This window comes from Manacus candei, unplaced genomic scaffold (genome assembly GCF_025592945.1).
Source record: "Manacus candei isolate 608988 ecotype Guabito, Panama unplaced genomic scaffold, ASM2559294v1 h1tg000002l, whole genome shotgun sequence".
In the NCBI taxonomy this organism is placed as follows: domain Eukaryota; kingdom Metazoa; phylum Chordata; class Aves; order Passeriformes; family Pipridae; genus Manacus; species Manacus candei.
Genome location: NW_026138050.1, coordinates 5,557,196 through 5,570,964, shown reverse-complemented (window position 1 = coordinate 5,570,964; position 13,769 = coordinate 5,557,196). Strand labels below are relative to the sequence as shown.

At 45.4% G+C, this 13,769-nt stretch overlaps 1 long non-coding RNA gene across 1 annotated transcript; it reads left to right on the top strand.

The window, feature by feature from the left end:
* The first annotated feature begins 11,141 nt into the window (after window positions 1–11,141).
* Window positions 11,142–13,667, top strand: LOC127480944 (uncharacterized). Its single transcript, XR_007908120.1, has 3 exons — window positions 11,142–11,340; window positions 12,590–12,762; window positions 13,307–13,667. It is a non-coding gene; the product is annotated as an uncharacterized LOC127480944 (long non-coding RNA).
* Window positions 13,668–13,769: the final 102 nt, after the last annotated feature.

The following is a 13,769-nucleotide window of genomic DNA, read 5'->3' as shown; positions in this document are numbered from 1 at the left end:
AACCACGGCGTGCTGGCTACTCTGCAATCCCTGTGAGAGGTGCTGTCGGTGGAGAACGGCAACGCGAATTAAACAGCATCACGCTTGGCACTGCCACCTCCCTGCCAGGCACAGCCGGGAAGGGGACCACTGGGTTCTCCACACATACAGCAACCCATTGCAGTGGGAGGAGCTGGGGACCCACGGGGGACCTGACCTGACTTTGTAAGAGCTTTTTTGGGTAGAGGCTGACTCCCTCCAGCGTGGCAGGGCCAACCCAAGGCGCTGGAGGCAGGTTTGGAGGGTTTATGGAGTTGCTTTGTTGTAACATGATAGTGTTGAACATGAAATGGTGGTCAGGTAGGGAAGGGCTTTCCTCCCACCGGTCTGCAGCACCTCTGTGGGGTAACAGCCACAGTGAGAGTCTGGGATTGCAGGGAGCTTGCAAAAACAGGAATTTTGATGGGGGAAGAGCTCTGTCTGGGACACCATTCCCCTGGGCTGGTTGTTCCTTCTGCACTCTGGGATGGAGCAAAAGGTGCTGTAGGATGCTGTGCATGCTGATGTTGAGCCTGGCAGATGCTCAGTCCAAGGGTCAGAGGACAAAAAATCTGCTGGAGGGTGTTCCTGTGGCCTCCTGCTCTTTCTGGTGGGTTTTGCAGATACAAGGCTGCACTGTGAATGCCAGCCCCAGCCCTGGCTCTGCTCCTCAGACTTTGCTGCCTTCCCATCTCTCTGGCTCAGCTGCTCCAAAAAAGGGGCCAAAGGCAATGACATGGAAAAATAACCAGGCAATCTTGCTAAATCATCAGTCTGCTCGTCCCAAGGAAAACAGGTCTTGGAAAGAATTCCTCTTTTTAATTTTCCCCCTTTTTCATTTCAACACAGGCTCAGCTCGCTGCCTTTTCCAAACCTCAGATGCTGTGGCTGCCTCTGCCCAGCCCTGGCAGGCAGCAGCGAGGGACAAGCAGCCCAAAGATAGACACCCTTGATTGCCACACCATGAGCTCCCCTCTGAGGAGACACCACCTCCCCTAACAGCAGAGTCCCCATGGCTACAGAGCTGAGAAAGGACCTTGCTCTCCATGCCCCCTTGTTACCACACACCCCCCTTTGCCAGATCTGGCCCTGTGCCCACCTCAGTTAAGCCCTGTTATACCACACTGGTTATTCCTTCACCCTGCCCACAGGGCAAAATAGCCACTGCTGCACACACAGGATTTTTTTCTCTCATGCAACTATGGCCTTCTCAGAGTCCCAGCAAGACCCTGGAGCTCTCCTTTGGCAATGGAGCCCCACAGTGTAAGCACCACGCTTTTGAGGGAGGTCTCACAGTCACTGGAGATCCCCCAAATTTGCAGGATACAGGTACTTTAATATGCTCCAGGTCCCTCTGCAATCCCCAGGAGGTAATAGAAGAAAACCTAAAAAAAACAAATAGAGTCCAAAGGGCAACAGCAAAACCCCCAAAAGATGGACAAGAGATGGGACAAGCTACAGGGAGCCTATTCAAGGGTGACTTTCACACAGTAATCTTGGGAGATCAAATTCCTAATCTGCTTTCCCCTCAGAGACAGAGGAGTGAAAGTCCTACCGGGATTAATGTTTAATGCTTGAGTTGGCAGGTGATGCTCTGTGTCGGGACGCTTGGATTCCCTGCTCTGCAGCTGAGAGACTGGTACATGAGCTCAACCAGCATCCACCCCGGATATTGGGGATGACCCTACTCTCAGGCAAAGGTCAAGGAGAGGTTGCCAAGTTCAGGATTCCCCACATCATTACAAAGCGTTGTGCACTGGGGTTGCAATAACAGATGAGTTGTCCTGTCTCTATCTGCCGGGGCATGTGAAACTTCAAACCTCCTAATTATTTTAGAGCCACTGAGGTGAACCTCTGGAACACGGCATCGGGCAGGGCAGCTGTGGGAAAAGGCAGCTCATTCCCACTGCTAGGCTTGCATTTCTGCTCCTGGTGGGGGCACATGTGGCAGGGAACTCCTCTGCTGGAAGTCCACACATGGCAGCCTCAGCTCCTGAGTTCCCCACTGGGAAGAGACAGGGATCGAAGGAGAAATGAGTTCAGCTGCAGAGGGACACAGGAGGACACAGCCTGTGAGACAAGAAAAGACCCTAATGAAGATAAAGACACAGGCAGACCCCAGGACACACAGACAGGCAGCTGTAAACCCTGACTAACTCTCTGAAACAAAGTTCATGTTAACAATGCCACCCGTGGAGAAGGCTTTATTTTCTCTACTATCAGTAGACTTTCTCACTAGGGACTACACAGCCTTAATTTTGAGGGTCTGCTTTGAAGGCCAGGCATCCACAGAATGATGTCAGGTTTCCAAAAATATTTTACATAGGTTCCCAAACCCTTTGAGGCAATGATTCACCTTCAAGTAATGAATGCCCAGCAGGTTCTCAGCAGAAGTTTTAACAGCAGTTAGATGTGACCTGATTTTAGCTTCTCTAGGAAAACAATGGGAAGTATCAGGAAGTCTTTTCTGAGCAGGTGTCCTACTGTGTGCTCTGAAGCTCTGGGAGATGCTGATGATGAACTTCTTCTTTCTCTTGAGAATAGATGTGTGCAGAGTAGCTCAAACCTCTAAGCAGTAAGACAGAGAGGTTAGTTAATAGGTAGTAGATGTTTGTTGAACTTCACAGCCAAAAGCCTTCTTGAAAATGGGTTGCCCAAGTCACACTTTTGGAAGAAAAAAATTTTGCTCTCTATCTAAATGTCACCATTGTCCTGTCACATGAGAGCGAATCTATTAAATCCTGACCCAAGTGTCTGTATAATTAGGGTTTAGGTCTAGAAAAGAATTTACATTCTGCAGTGCAGCCTTTCTCTTCTTTGACAGATTGTTTTGTATTCTTTCATGTGTCCCAGGTGGTGCTGGGACACGTCAGACCACAGGGCAGCTTGAAGTTATGGGACAAACTGTAGGTAATTTGGCAGGAGAACATTAAAAAGCAAGAGGAGGAAACTATAAATTCAGAGTGTAACCACCATAAAGTATTCTCTTAATTCCCAGCCAACCTCTTAAAAGCACAGATAGCTCTTCCCCCTGCCCACAGGATGCCTTTCCCTCCCTGTAGGGTGTCGTATTATGGCTCAGACAACAGAATACCACGGGAACGGTGACCCTGATGGGTTTCACATGTGTTGCAAGGCCTGGTGGAGACTCTGCCCTTTCACATCCTGGACTTCTCTTCTGTGCAGTATCAAAGGTTTGTTATCTCATGGCCCTGCTTCATTTCTCCCTCTCTGTTGAAGGGCTTCATCTCATCCCTTGTCTTCTCACTGGAGAAGACGAGCCGTCTGCCTTTCGAAGTGGGAGCGAACCATAACCCTGAGCTCTAAAATGGCTGCAAATCCCATGGCAACATCCACGAACATTTACAAGGCTCCTTTCTGAGAAAATAACACAGACAAGTCATCAAAACCTTTCCTTTTCTCTTTTTTGTGTCTTCCCAGGGTTATGGACCCTGGAGAAGTTGCATGTGAGGCTGAGATCTGCTTCCCAGCAAGTCATGACTGGCAAAGTGTCCCAACTTTCCTTTCCTCTGCCACATGCAATTGTTCCTTCTGCTTAACCAGACCTGCATTTCTTGCACCTAAAAAGCACTGAAGTGCCTAAATCACATTTTCAAGAAGCAGGTATTTATGAACCCAAATCTCATAGATTTTCCTTCCAAATTTTACCCTAACAATGCCCTTTTCTCCCAGTTAGACCAGTATCTTCTCATTTGCACTTTCTCTCCATTTAACCCCTTTCTGGTTATCTTTTAACCAAAGATCATTGCCTGATTCTCATTCTTGGTCATGGTTTGAGGTCCAGTGTTTGCTCTGTGAGGAGGAACAGGAAACAATCAGACCTCTTCCATCCCCAGTTAGCTGCTCATTTCCCTGTCCCACGCTGAGCCAAACCAGTAAACCAGTGCTCTCCTGTCTTGCAGGCACATCTGCCTGCTCCTGTGACCATGGGGTCAAGTGCACAGCAACCAGTGGTTGGGAAATTAGCCATGTTTCTTGTGAACTTTAGAGTATGAAAAAGAAAATGAGTTTCTGAGGGAAATTGATGGAAATCTCTTTCTAGTTTTGCTTCAAAAAGAAATGATAAGTGGTAACTTAAAAACGACACAAAAGAAACTGCAGTGGAATTAATTTTAAAAAGGCCCTTTTTAAAGAGAACTTTGAAAGATTTTTGCAAGAAAACACTCCACTGATCTGGCCATCTTATCTCACTTACTGAATACTACTGGTGAGCCTTCCATTTCTGCTTCAGAGCCTATTTATCTCCACTGCTGCTCTTAAAGGCAAGCACCTCTGATGAGGATTTAGTTCTAGTGCACAGATTGTTGAAGAGGAAAACTCACATGCATAGTTTTCTTGTGAATGGATAGGTGTTTTAAACCTGGACATGTAGGTGAGACAAGTTTTCTGACATCAAATATTAGCTAACAATACAGAGTTGAGCATTTACACAGGGAACAGTAGAAAAATGAAAAAAATCAGAGAGGAACAAACTGAAGGGGACTTTCTGAAAGCCAGAAACAGCTGGAGCCAAGCATGAAGGAGCAGAAAGATACTAATGCAAGGAAAATGGAGTATGGCATGAGAAACAGTAATGGGAAATACAAAATGGGACATGGCAGACTAAGGAGGGTTAAAGACAGAGAGAAAGACAGAGAGAGCAAATGGATGGATTATCCAGACACAAGAAAACAAAGAATAAATCTGATATTTGCTATCTTTGGAAAGCAACAAAGAATTTGCTTTCTGCAAAGCTATTTTTGAATGTAGGCATGTTGCAGAAGACTGTAAGGGAAGACAGAGTCTGAGTGTTACCAGTAAAGTGATGGAATGCTAGATCAATGTTCTCCACCTCGGAGTTGCTAGGTCTTCAGGTTCTAAAGCATGTTGGGGTCTCATATCTCCCCTTAGCCTGTGTTACCTGCTGCTATCAATGATTTTGGTGTTGTTGAGCCTTGAGCCAGCTGCTGGCAGCAGGAACTGCCACGTGTGTAGAGCACAATGTCTCACAAACCTTGAAAAAATGCAGAGGCCTCCCAGCTGCCCATGTGCATGACGCATGCTCCTTCTCCAACACCGATCCCGAGGGAAACGGCCGAGAGGAGCTCCGGAAGGTCAAGATGCAATTAAAACCAATGAGATTTTTTGCTGCTTAATGGGTGCAAAGGAAAGTGGGTCTGCCTCTTGGGTCATGCCTCTCCACCCATGCTGACCACTCCAGACTCTCCTCAGTCTCCTCTCCTTCCCAGTTGCACCTCTTGTGGCCCTTCTCATTCGTAGCATCAACCCCTCTGATGTCCAGGTCCAATAATTGGGGGGGCAATTAGGTAAACGTGTAAGTTTGGAGGAGAGGGGGATTTACACCTCCTGTTGCCCTTGCAATGAATTACCAGGGCTGTTAATGGGCTGGTGCCCCAGTGCCTCGTAAATCGTGCGACTGAGACCGAGTGGTGACGGGTGGCTTTGATCTGGACACGCTGCCCTGCCACGAACAGGAAAAGGAAGAGGTGATTTTTCATGGGTTACTACTCACCCCAGCCTCCAAGTTTTCCACTCTGCTGAAACTCTGACAGTGCCTAATAATCCATCAGCAAGGCTTTCCTTGCTCTGCTTCCACTCTATTACCACCTTCATGTTCCCATTTAGCTTCTTTCACACGGACCCCGGAAAGGTTGACTGTCTCCCACCATTCAAAGCAGTTTGGAGGATGGGAGCGAGGGCTGGGGTCACTCCACACATTTCCTCTGAGGAGAGCAGTCAAAAAATGGATGCTGAGATGAAGAGAAAGAGTTAGCTCATGTCTACAAAGCTCAGAAGAAACTTTTCAATGTGATCTAATGGCCCATTACCTGTAGGGATAAAGGCACCACCTTCAACACTTGAACTAGGCTGATTCTTTCCAGCTGCCATTTTCCCAGGACAAACCCTTAGCCACCTTTAGGAACCTCAGAGGAAAAGCAAAAAGAGGCCAGGAGGTCACCTGATGTGAGAGGGTTAGATCTCTTAGGGTTCATTTGAGACGCTCTAGAGTATCTGCCATGCTGGAAGAAAAGGGGTTTTCTGCAGGTCTCTTGTCACATCTTCCAGCCATGCCAGGTGTCCTGGATACTTCAGGATGTCTCAAGTAGTGCAATCCATTTGGATACCTGAGCAGAGTCTTTTGTCACCTTCTTTTTCACCAAGGGTTGCTGCTTAGATTTATTCTCCAGGTTCATCATTTCTCTTGACCAGCCCTTCCTTCTATCTCCTATATATTAGACCAATAGATTGCATTCATTCAATTTTGTGTGTTCTGCCTTCTGAATGGAACCAAATCCTCAGAACTGCACTGTTTTCTTAGACTAATGAATTCTTTGAGGGGAGTGAAAACCACCTCAGTAATAAATCCAGACTGTGAAGGCTTGATGTATCTGTTTTTCTGTTCGCCTCTACTGCTGCTAGACAGAATTAGCCCTCACCTAATACAGAGTGCAGACTTGATACAACCTTGTTTAGCACAATTGGTTGGAATCTATTATATTGACAATATCAATTTGTGTAATTCCTGCATTAGGATTTTGCACTAAACTGTATTTGAAAGGAGCTGTTGACCTTGATTAGCTCTTTAATTGTGGTTAAAATCCAAAGTAATTCAGATACCAGCCTTGACTGTGGAAGGAAAGGGCCATGCCATGTGACAGTGCAGTCAATAACTGCCACGTTCCCCACAGACACAGCTCCCATGTTTTATAGGCTCTGGGTCTCACCACTGCCTTAGTACATCCATTTGCCTTCACTTTGACTGTACCCTGGGGCTTCACCCCTGGGGGTGGATTGTAGGAGCAGGCACTCCAGGTACAGTCCCCTGGACACATTCCAGCTGAGTTATCCTGCTGGCTCACACTACCTCTGCTTCTGCATGGAGGTGGGATTTTTTCCTTTGCTTTCCATCCTAAATAGGACTGTGGCAATGCTGGGAACTACACAAGGGCTGCTGAGAAAGGGATAGAAAGGGGCCTGTCTATAAAGCTAAATTTTGGTAGCAAATGTTGCCTGACTCACTTTGTGGTCTCTTAGCAGCAAAAGAAAAAGAGTGTGATTAGAGCACATTAAGAAGTCCACATCTGCCTGTCAGTGCCCAGGTGTCTGCAGGGAACGTGGAATAGTGTTGTGGGCATCCTGGAGAAGGGATGGACAGGCCCTAAGCTCTTATCAAAACTCAACAGAGCTGGGTGCCTAATTCTCCCAGGACTGCAGGAGAAGATCAGCTGTGTGCCCCGAGGTCTGCACTGGTGCAACTGTTCTGTGTGAAAAATGCCAGGCAGGAGGAAAGGCCATTTCCAGGACTCCCATGTGCTGAAAGGGAAAATGGATGGGATGAAGCCTGGGAGGGGGGGAACCCTTTTAAGTCAGTGAGGAATTCTGCCAGAAAATAGCAGAAGGAGCAGTTCAGCAGGAATTACAGAGAAGAAAAAAAAAATCTGGCAAGAGATACAGCCTGAAAGATGGAGCACTTCATTTTGGGCAAACTGAATGTTTCAATTAAAAATGACAGAGCTGCGATCCTTTAAGAGCAGTCAGAATTTAATAAATTTTTCATGAATGGAAGCAGCCCATATCCTGAAGACCTGACAAACTCTCTGCTCTTTGGAGATCGTATGTTCTTCTGGATCTATGTCTTTCTGGCATCAGATGGGATTGCCAGCCACGGATGAAAGAGAAAGAAACACAAAAAGACCCACCAGGCATCTTGTGCTACATATGTGTGCAGAATGCAGTGTGCAGAGAGGAGATGGCAGGGACGGAGAGGCTTCATGGGAAGGAAGAGTAAACCAGCAGTGGAGAACACGACACAGAGATGAAAACTAATATCAAGGAGAGGAGTTTGTGAAAGACAAGAGTAGAACAGTGGAAGTGGAGGGAGGGAGGAGGGAGAGGGGGAGGGAGGAACGTCCCCTCCGCGCCTGGGAAAAAGACAATAAAAGCTGCGGACTCTTGTCACGCAGGACAATCCCAGCTCTATTTACTGTTTGCTCATTTAACCTGGTTAATTTTTAATAATGTTGAAATTTTCATTTTAATAATTTAGGTAAATTATTTATTAAACCACAGGATAAAGGAATCATAGCAATTATGAATTGACAGTGTTACCTGAGGCTCATGAAAAGGTAAGGGGTTTTGCAAAGTCCTTGTTATTGGATAAACATTAAATTAGTAACAACTTCACATCCGATTCAAATTACCTTCTTCCAAGTCTAAGATTGCTCTCTCTCAGTCCCTTCTGGGAAGGAGCACTGTGGGCAAAGAGGGTGGCAGGAGTCACATCTGTCCTGTGTGGGGCTCAGACATTTTTCCTAGATGTCCCAGTGGAGGGGATGAGGCAGTATTTCCATCACAGGAAGGCAACAGGGTGACATTCACTGCTCTGATCATATAGAAAACCTCAGTATGCTAATAGGAGAAGAAAGCTGGATGGGTCTTGTCTGGCTGTGACTGTCAGAGGAGTGGTGGCTTTTCTGGTACAGAAAGTGTCCACAGAGGTACTTCCTACCTCTTGCTTATATAAGGGATCCTTGTTATATTTTGGTGATGCAGCCTCCCAAACCAGCTCACTGACAATGGGAACGGACTGTCTGGTGCAAACTGCCTCATGAAGTGTTCCTGAGGAAACAGAGACCCAGTTCTGGAAGCTCCCAAGGATGTTCTGTAGATGTGTAGAAATCTACAGGTGGCCACCTGAGAAAAGCAACCTTTCCTGAGCAGAAATTGGTGCTCTACAGAGAGACACAGCTCTTAACTTAGGTAATTGTATTGAGATTGCAAAATAAAGCTTTAGGTATTTGAAAGTGTCAAATGGGCAAACTTTAAAAACACCTAGGGAAGGGACCATCCAGGTACTCTGTGAAAGAGCAACAAGTTTTGCTTTAGAGTAGAAATCTAAATGGAGGATGGTGAGAGATGGATGGGGGAAAATAAGCATGGGGTGTGGACCCTGGTGGCCTCAGCCAGCAAAGTCCTGCAGTGTCTGCCCAACTTTCAGCATCAACATAGACCCACAGAATTCAAACCAACCATCTACAACTTAATAGCAATCCCAGGTTTTAAGTGTTGCAATGAATCAGTGCACTTTCATATTTTGTGATGTTTAATTTTCAAGCATTTTGTTTTAATTACCAGTTTCCAATCATTTTTATGTTAGCTCTGAGTGCCTTTCCTACATTTTCCTCTCAATAATTAAAACTTTTTAATAACATTACTTTCAATCAAAGAATTTCAATTTATCTTCTAACTTAGTTCTATCCTAATAAGTTTTTTTTTTCCCTGGGAATTTCCTAACATTCAGTAAAGGAAATAAGCATTTCTAAAGAGTCATTTTTTTCCTTCTAACAAATTGACAGCTGAGTTGTCTTGAAAAAGACAAAAAGATACTTTCAGAGTTCTAACTATTTGTACACAAGATGGCTCAGATACATTTCTGTTCTTCCTTCTCTTTGGTTTAAATAACAAAAGCAACTGACCAGCGTGTGAAACAAGTTGATAAACAAACATCTCCCATCGGCTTGAGAAAACACCCTCTTAGTTTTGAAGTCTTCTTGATCACATTTTTGTATCGTGCTTAGCAGGTGAGAAAATACAGCTTCTTAACTGAGAAAATAATGTCAAACAAAGTATACAATAGTGAACAAATGCTTAATTCAACTGCAAGGCCTGCCTGTTTTATAATAAAATAAAACAGCCTCATTACAACAAACTGAAAACAAGTGAAAATACAACTCTTGAGAGTCTCTAAGCCTCAAATGATTCTAAACTTGCCCATCTCCAAGGTTTCTAAACTGCCAGTTTCTAAACTCTGGAGAGTTTAGCAAAGTCTCTCTGAGGATGCATGTACCTTACAGATGAAGTCACAGAGAAACCTTAGAAACTCAGAGGCAGAGAAGATGTCATAGAGAGGAGAAATAGGAAATAAATATGAATCACTGAGATCTCACTAATATGCTAAGGCACTAGTCAGCAATGTGGACAGTCCTTTATACCTGGATCAGCATATTCCTGAGAATATTGTATTAACTGAAAACAAACAAAACACCAGCCATGGGCATCTCAGCTCTCCTTCCTTTGCCCTCTCTCAGATTCTTCCATCAGGTGATAAATTTCAAGTGTAAAACTATTTTGTTACTGTGACTCAATGACAAAGAAAAAAAGCTGAGCAGGTTTTCACCAGAAAATGCTCATTCTTACAAGGACATGGGGTTTGTTAGGCATCCAAGTGTGCTGAACATTTCAATGAAAACTTATCAGAATCCTTAATGCTGGTAAAGTCCAAGTGTATGTTTCAAATTAAGCAAGTGTTTTTTGCTTTCTTAGTGCACAAGAACACTAGTGCACAGGCTATTTTAAACCTCTTCCAAGATCATGATATTATAGGATATACTAAGTTTGGTCCTTTCATAGTCAGTTTTTAAATTTCACCTTTTCGTTCCAATACTGGAACTTCCTACAGAATGTCTGAGCTTCTCCTGCTTCAAAACCCAAATTCACAGTGGGAATGGCATTGCAAGCTGCCGTGGAGCTGCATCCTCCATAAGCAGTTCATGATCCAAGAAGCACCCACCAACCAACCCTCTGAAACCACAACAGATTCAGCGCAGGTTATTTGCAGCTTCTTTAACTTCCTTTCTACAGAACTTCTCTTCAACCTAAATTAAGACAATTTGATGCCTTCAGGTGTTCCCCAGTGTCTAGGCAGCTAATGAGCCAGGGTGGAATGAGGTGCCCTTTGGGTAGAGGCTCCCATCGGCTCTCTGAGAACGGAGGAGCTCCTCTTCCCCCAGAGCACTGCTGTCTCACATGGGTTTTTTTTCAGAGAGTGTTTTCCTTGCCAAGTGGCTGTAGCCAGAAGAAGATTTTGCAGGCTCGCTGCTCTGACCAAGTACATTATATTTATCTGACATATTTTCTGCTGCCAAGTAGAGACTGTTAACTGTTTGGTGGAGCCCACACCAGGATAAACCTGCCAGGGCAGGAAGCAATTAACATATGATTACTTATAGCTACTCTTCCCAAACTCCTCTTAGGCTAGAAACATCAACATCAACAAGGGTCTCTGCTTGTGCTCTTCCATGTCCCCTCACTGCCACCATCACTCTTGGATACCCAAGTTAACAGTTACTATTTTTCAGAGACAGAGTCTAATCCAAAGCCTAATAGAAGATGAGAAGAAGTCTTCAGTGGTCACCACTCAGCTTTGGATCAGTTCCATGGGCATGCAGAAGACACACAGAGGATTAGCACACCTGGGGACAGCAACAAACAACCTGGGGACAGCCTTTGCTGCAAGGGCAGGTATGGAGCTGCTGGAAAGCCCAACGTGGCTAGTGCTGCTGTTTCCCAATGCAAGGTACCCCATTGTCTTCCTGCCCACTTCCTCTGTGCTGCAGCCCTATCTTCCACCATCCCTCCCATGTCTCTCTCAGGCAGGCCAGCAGAGCCAGTCAGGGACACTGCACATGTTTGTCTTTATTTTAAGTTTACCAACCATTTCCCTCGCCCTTTTTTTTTTTTGTTGTTATTAAATTTTTTCAAAATGGAAAAAAATATCCCTCCTCCTTCCCTGTCCCTCCCTGCCATGTTCCCAAGGTGCCAACTAATCTCCGATGCCCAGCTTGTACACAGCCACCTCTAATTGCTCCTGCATTTTCATCTGGTGTAAGTTCAGCCATCACTACAGCTGCCCCTCCTCCCTCCGGGAATTCACACCTTCATTATCACTCTTTACTGCAGAGCCGTCCGCAGGCTCCCGGCTCCGAACAGCAGCTCCGATAAAAAATAGAGCAGCTTTTCAGTGGTTTCAATTTTAATTACCAGCATCAAGGCAGCTCGCATTCTCACCAGGCTGTTTCGCACTAATTAAAGTGAGGAGGAGTTTATGGAAGGGACACCAACTCCACTTCACTCCCTCATCTATTATTTACAGACAGTAATACAAATAATTTCCAATTTAAACAGTCTGAGCTGGCCAGCAAAGAGGAGGGAGAGGTGGGGAGAACGCTAAGCAAGGAGAAACTCAAATAAAGAGCAGAAACTAGGAGAAGGGGATGGAAAATCGACTCCCAGTGCCCTCTAGTGGGATGATTTCCTGAGGGGTGGCGAGGTTGGAGGTGTGAAGATGCCCGGGAGGCTCAGTGAGGTGTCAGACATTGGTTTCTCCTTGTTTGGCCTCACCAGTGACCTTCAAGATGTGACCAAGCAGCAGCAAAAGACCATTTTGGACAAGGGTCCAGTTTGCTCTGCAGCAGTGCAGCAGGTTTGGTCCCGTGCTGTTCATCACCGGTAGTGCTTCATCATTCCCATGGGCATGGCAAGGTGCTGTTGGAAACAGGCTCTGAAAATCCAGCCTGGGTGGGCTCTGGGCTGGCAGATACCCCACTGTTGGGTGTCCAGTGCAACCTGAAAGCACTGGTTCTGATGGAGTGTGAACCTGGGATAAAGTTGAGCTGCAGATCATGAAGGGGGTTTTCTGGGTGTCGTGGGAAAATCCCCTTATCTAGAAGATGGGCTATCCACATGGATGACCAACTCCGTCTGTCAACAGATAGGGTTTCCAAAGACCAGGATTGTTTTCCTGCCTGGTCCCTCTCTCTCTGGATGGGAAATGTTCTCCATCCCTCAGACTGGCTCCAATCAATCTCTCTCAGTGCAGCACGTGTCAAGCATGGAAGTTTTATGGATTTGGAGGAGAAACCCTGAGGATGGGCCAGCACAGGGGTAGGTGGTTCCATACCCATGGAAACAATGCCTATAAACAGAGAATGTAGAAGACCCTGCTGCACAATAAATTTTACCATGTCAAGGAATGAAAACACAATAGTATCTCAGCCACGTTGCTTTGTTTGTTCTCATCGGCAGGGATGAGGTGATCAATACTGGGGAACTTTTGTTGTAGCTCTGATCTTTACAGGGCCCTGAAAACATGTCATCTGTGGGTCACATTCAGATTTCATTTAAACCAGTGATCAGTGATGATCAGGAATAACTCCAATAATACCAGGGTTACCCTGTATTTACACCAGGCTAAGGTAGATAAGCCTAAAGATCACTGACTGAAGGAGAAGAAGTTTCAACATAAATGATGTTACTACAGAAAAGTAGCTTGATTGAAGCACAGGTGTTGAATGTTAATTGCTGTAGGCTTGATCCAGCATCTGTGTAAGTAAAAAACAATATCCCATTTACTGCAGCATCTCAGGATTAGATCAACGTCAGGTAAAAACTCAGAGACTAAATCATCTTTCTCTTGTTCCACTTCTAGAGTGTGTGAAGTGCCTGGGACTTCAGTGGAGGCATCCAGATTTATGCAAAAGAGAATCAGGCCATGACTTCTGCTTTTTGAGTGCTTCCAGGGCATAATGATGGCATTTAGAGCAATTTTACCTTGAGGTCATCAATTCAGACCCAGGCCAGGTTGGGTGCCAGAAAAAGTTATTGCCAAGGGCCAGTTTCTGAAACAAGTGGGCTTCTAGAGTATGATAAAATTTTCCACTGGCACAAGAACAGCAGATATTTCACACATCCTCTTAACAAAAATAAATTAGAGATTACAGCTGAGGGTACATTACTGTCTCCTCTTTGGTAAAGACAAGACCTGGGGCTGATGCTTGACTTTTGTTAGAAATGAGTGGAGCTCAGCCCTGGTGAAGTCTCCCTCTCCTTCAAGGCCAAAGCCTGTGCTGAATCCAAGAAGCCTTCACCTTCCAGACCTGTTCACCCTCCTC